At 55.3% G+C, this 5,863-nt stretch overlaps 1 long non-coding RNA gene across 1 annotated transcript; it reads right to left on the bottom strand.

Annotated features, from left to right (window-relative positions):
* Positions 1-1,631: 1,631 nt before the first annotated feature.
* Positions 1,632-5,566, bottom strand: LOC129200438 (uncharacterized). Its single transcript, XR_008574887.1, has 4 exons — positions 5,468-5,566; positions 4,277-4,426; positions 2,805-2,886; positions 1,632-1,853 (listed from the first exon to the last, which is right to left on the bottom strand). It is a non-coding gene; the product is annotated as an uncharacterized LOC129200438 (long non-coding RNA).
* Positions 5,567-5,863: the final 297 nt, after the last annotated feature.

Below are 5,863 nucleotides of genomic sequence, written 5' to 3'. Positions count from 1 at the left end.
ATGGGGTATCGGTCCTTTTAACGCGAGTTAAAAAGGTGCGATGCCAGATTGGAACTTCTACAGTTTTCGGGAGCATTTGTAAATCCGCAGTTACCAATCCTAGAGTGCGAATTCCTCCCCGACGCGGAAGTACTTTATAAGCTTTGTCGCTACGCGACCAAAATACTCCCGATGCCTTTGGTCCCCTCTGGGCCCGGCTCGAGCGAGATTTAATAGGATTAGTTGTGTTACATTTAGTCCGATTTCCCACAAAAACGTGGTTAAGATAAAACTGCCGATTCCGACTCTCTGGGGGGGTAACGTCTCTCTACGCAGAGGATGTTACGATATTTGTCTAAAGGAGGAATTTTGATGGTGGGGCGCACGTTAGAGATCGGATCTGCCAAGGACTGTGCTAAGAGGTGTTCTTCTTAACCCAGAGAGATGGTCTCCTGCCTGCAGGAGGTCCTCCTCCTCTGTTTCTTTAATGAAGCTGCCAGCTGGATCCCCTTCATTTTATTCTTCAGCTGCATTGCCTTTTTCTGGCCTTGGGCTTGGGCCTCAGCAGCTCCTCTGTGCGGCCAGTAAGTGTCCAGCTATGCTTTTTTGCCTGTGCCTCTAGGAGAAGGAGGCCAAAGGCAACCCACACAAACCTGAGGCAGATGCAGCAAACAACATCCCCAGAGAGGAACCAACAACTGACCCCTCACCACTGCTTCTGGGAGAGGTAAACAACCAGCAACTCTCATCCACAGTGATGACTGTAGCTCTCCTGAAGCAGCAACCCCTTCTTCTGGGGGAGCTTTTGGAGATGCCGCTATTTTCTCCAAACTGATGCTAATGACACCAGCATTTATGGTGCAATAAACTATCTTTGAGGGCCAGCGTGCTAATGTGAAGACAGGGTCAGGCAGCAGTCTGTGGCTATGGGACAGGCTACAGGGGAGGTGCTGCAGCTGGGAACAGCTGTCTGGACTAACCAGAGCTAGAGCATTTTTGTTGAGGTGAGAGGCAGACAGTGCCTTTTCCAAAAGGGGAAATGACAGCTGCTGGCACGCACTGGCAAACACTGCATGTCAGCCGAGTGCCATAAGACTACAGCTCCCAGCGTGCTGCGGGAGGCAGCCTTCCACGCTTCCTGACCCTGCAGGGACACTGTCCCATTCCCTCGCACCAACTCACCGAAATCCCCGCGGAGCTCCGCAGCGTGGCTCCGGGCTGGACTGCCAGCCAGCACTCCCCCCACAAGCTCCGACACAGCACAGACGCCCGCCGGCTCCAGGCAACCCTCCTTCAGCTCCATGCCTCTGACCTGCACCCTGCCACCCACCTACCCCTACCCCTCCTAAGAGGCTGCCCCACTCACCTTCTCCCTCCATGCAGCCACAGCCCAGCAACGCCTCCGCTCCTCCCTTGGCTCACAGCAGCCACTGCACACCAGCAGCCCCTTATAGGGAGGGGCCATGGCCATCAGCCTCACTGCCCGCACCTGGGGCACCAGCAGCCTCACTGCCTGCACCTGGGACTCCTCCAGCCCCAACCCACAGCTGGAGCCCCACATGAACAGGGGGCCATCACCTGACCCCCCCCACACCCCTCCTCCCCTGCCCTCCATCACAGCACCCCCACAAAGGAAGCGCCAAGGCAGCCGGCACGGCAAAAGAGACCGCAAGCGTTTATTCAGTCACACACAGAGCCGGTCCCGGGAGAGACTCCGCACCGGGGCCCGGCCCTGGGGCGCCTCGGCTGTCCTACCCAGAGCCACGCTCGCCAGTCCGGCGTGGAACAGACACACGGTCGGTCCGTCAGGCTGCTGGAGAGCTGGGCTGCTATGTGCAGGCTGCCGCCAAAACCGAGGAGCCAGCTGCAGGACGCTAGAAGAGAGGAGAAAAGGGGCAGCCAGCTGGATGGGGGGGGTGGCGGCGAGCGAGAAAGCGCGAGGCAAGGAAAGGGACGGCGAGTGAAGGACGGGGACAGGGAGCCTGACAGAGAGGGAGGAAGAAGCGGCAGGAAGAGAGGCAGCGGGACGGCGACCGACAAACAAGGACGGGGAGCGGGACAGAGAGGCAGAAACGACCCTGGGCGGGCAGCGCCACGGCGAGGGAGGAAAAGAGAATAAGGGCAGGGAGCCGGACCGAGAGGTACGGCGAGGGACAGCGGCACGGGGAGCAGGACAGAGCAACAGAGAATAAAAAAAGGAAGCGGGAGCGTGAGAGAACCGGGCTGGGGAGCAGGGAGAAGGAGAGATAAAAGGAGAGAGCAACCGAGGGAAAGAGGACCGGGGAGCGGGACGCTGGGGCAGAGTGAGAACAAGAGGGGCAGGGAGCAGGACAGAGGGGCAGAGGCAGAAGGAGGACAGAGGGACAGAGAGACAAAAGAGGGAGACGAGGACTGGGCAGAGGGGAGAGAAAGACGGGGGCAAGGAGCAGAGACACCAAGGTGCCAGGAAAAGGACGGTCAGATGGAGCGAGAAACAGGGTCGGGGAGCAGGACAAAAGGACAAAGAAAAAGGCGAGGAAGAAGGAAGGAAGGATAAAGGTGGGACAGGGAACGGGACATACGCAGCGAAACAAAGCAGAACAGAGAAGAGAGGACAGGGATTGAGGAACAGAGAGAGAGAGACGCAGGCTGGTACACAGAGACGGCGAAGGTAAGCAAAACCAGCGACGGGCAGGAGGACCTGGTTCTGACAACCCATCGCTCCCGGTGTCGCTTCCACGGCCTCAAAAAATGCGACGTGCCGCAAGACGAGAGAATGGGAGAGTGAAAGCAAAGGCACGGGAAACTTAACGCTCTTAGTAATTTCACTGAGCATCACAGCTTACAGTTACTCAATGTCTTCCGGTGTCACAGGGTGAGGTACAACTGATTTCATCTCCATATCTCTGGACAGAGCTTTTCTCATATCTGTGGGGGGGGGGAAGAAAAAAAAAAAAGATATTCTAAGACGACAGTCCTTGCACAAAGCCACGTTCAGCGAATTCTCTGTTACAATAAGGTCGTTTCTAACCCAGAAGATTTCACAGAATCATAGAGTATCTCAAGTTGGAAGGGACCCATACGGATCACCGAGACCAAGCCCCCGCTCCACGCGGGACTACCTAAAACTAAACCGTGCGACTAAGAGCATCGTTCAGACGCTCCTTGAACTCCTGACAGGCTCGGTGGCTGCGACCGCTTCCCTGGGGAGCCTGTTCCGTGACTGACCGACCGCCCTCTCAGTGAAAAGCCTTTTCCCAACGTCCGGTCTGAACTTGCCCTGACGCAGCTTCGTCCCGTTTCCTCGGGTCCTAGTGCCGGTCACCGGAGAGAGCGGAGGTCAGCGCCTCCCCCTCCGCCGTCCCCCTCGAGGAAGGTGTAGACTGCGATGAGGTCACCCCTCGGCCTTCCCTTCTCCAAGCTGAACAAACCAAGTGACCTCAGCCGCTCCCCCTAAGTCTTGCCTCGGAGACCTCTCGCCATCTCGGTCGCCCTCCTCCGCGCACGCTCCCAGAGCGTTGTTCGGCGGCACCGCTCTCGACTGGAACCTAACGCTGCACGTAACTCAACTGAGCGGAAAGGAAATGACGGGCTAAAGGGACAAATACACGATTTAAGGCAGCCGCAACGATGGCAGATGTCTGTCCGTAGCCCTTCTAGTTATTTCACAGCGCTCCTGCGTATCAAACGAACGGTACCAGAGCAGAAAAGGTATACGGCGTGGCCACGTTACCCCTCGGGGAGGACGGCGAAAGGAGAGAAGATCTAGAAAGAGGAAGCAGCTGGTACTTCGCTTTTGGTAACAGAATTAACATCAACACGTTCCTTCCCTTTGAAATTGAAAACGCCACCCAATTCTCTGCCACTGTTGACCACCGACACTTGTAAATTTCTAGTGAAACAGCTGAGGAAAACAAAGTTTCAGGTCCCTGGCTAGGGGAAGAAACCAGGCAAGTGCCGCCGTTCCTTCCCCCCGACAACACTAGCAAAAAAAACCAGCCGCTGGGGGCGAGCGTTCCTCCGAAAGAAAAATCAGGTGAGAAACCGCATTTTTATTTTCAGCTTACCTACAGGATAAATGTCTTTGTAGTTGCTACAAAACGTGTAAACTGCACAAAGATTAAGTTTTGTAACTGATCTAAGGTTCAGTACGAAAAACTACCTAAAGGAGTACGCAAAGTCCCACTCATCAACAATTATCTGACCCTGTTTCATATTAAAAAAAAAAAAAAAAAAGTAATGCTAATCACACAGACAAGCCCAGGAACCCTCAACATGAGAATCTTTCCGTTCAGCCGGAGGCAGAACGAGTACTTACCACGGGCATCCTCATCTGGCTCTCCGCTGCTAGCAGAGCGGCACGCCAACGCTGTCCGGTACACGCCGTAGTACGCCTAGTTGCTTCTACGTATTTACCGCCGCCTGATTTGATACTCTCACAAAGAGATCGACGAAAAAGCCACCCTTTCTTTGAAAAAATAAAAACCAAAACCACACAGTTAAGGAACGGTAGGCGAACGTATTTCTAAATCATAACCCACGGCTTGCAGGCAGACCAAGAGCAGCTCTGACGATGCGGTACGCTCATCAAACATCTTTCACGCAGGAATAACAGATGTACTCCTTTACCACGGGACGCAGCCGGCACAGGGACAAATTTCATGCTGTTTTTGTCACACGACCGTCCTTCTGCACCAGCCAGTGGGTTCAGAATTAAGGACGGGACAGACTAAACGCTCACACGAGCCTCCTATCCGTAAGAAACTATTAAAAATAGAAAAAAAAACTTCCACGTTTTAGATCGCGTTGCCTTAGGGACTGCCTCCTTCAAAGCCTGCCTGTTGGGGGGGGGGGGGGGGGGCGCGTGTGCGCGCACGCACGCGCGTGAGGCGTGGAAATCGGTCGCAGAATTCAGTTGCCTAACGAGAGACGGCCCTTCTCCTCGCAAGGCAAACGTTTCAAAACGTCGTACTCTTTTCCGATTTTACCGGCTGGTACTGGGGTTGCCCTACCAGCATGAGTTGGGGACCCGTCCCTCTGGGTCCGTGCGACGCCAAATTAAATATTCTGCAAGTAACCGAGCAGGAGATGGAAAGTAAGCTAAGATGCTCTCTGCCGTACAAGGTTTGTTCGCCATCGTCCTCGAGGGAATCGCACAAAGCCCACGCTTGCCGAACCGGTACGTCGGAGGCCCTACGGGAAACGGCGCTGACGTTTCGCCAAGCTCTTCTCCTGTCAAGAAGAGGACCTTTTCTGCGGCATCCCTATTGGCGTTCGGCCTGCTTTCGGCTCATTCTGGCAGGTCAGCTTTCAGAGAAAGCCTGAGATTTCAAACCGCCAAGCAACATTCACCATTCTTGCTCTCTGACTACGGGGAATTTCAGCGAATCGGAACGCTACTTGGAGCCACGTTCCGGGTCTGTTTCGCCGCAAACCAAATATCTAAGCCACGGACCGGGCGCCCGTAGAAAAATTACTTTAAAAGATTAAAGACAAGCACAGTACTCACTTTTGTGAAATTTCTTCCGGTAGCGCCATCAATTTAGCGGCCGAACCCAGCCGTCGAAATTCCGGTGCAACGGAGCGAGCAGGAACGCGTCCGTGCCGCTCTTCCCTGGCCACGGAGCCTTCCGCTCTACCCGTTACTGCGAACGTACGGAGCATCGGCGCAGCAGCACCTGTGGAATAACGCACCGCCCACAGCTATACAGAAGAAGAATCCGAGACGACGGTAGAAGACCCCAGACCAAAAGTCACCGCGGGACTAAGGGACGCGCGGACAGCGCGCGAGGGGCGGGTGTCCGGGACCCAAGCGTGGAACGGCCCCGGGATTTCTTTGTTCGGGGTCCCTCTCTTTGGAGGCGCCCCGCCCGGGCCGATCCCGCTGCTGCACCTTTCAGTTACG

This window comes from Grus americana, unplaced genomic scaffold (assembly GCF_028858705.1).
Source record: "Grus americana isolate bGruAme1 unplaced genomic scaffold, bGruAme1.mat scaffold_123, whole genome shotgun sequence".
NCBI lineage: Eukaryota > Metazoa > Chordata > Aves > Gruiformes > Gruidae > Grus > Grus americana.
Note: the sequence above shows the minus strand (reverse complement) of the source record. Positions and strands in the feature narration are given on the sequence as shown.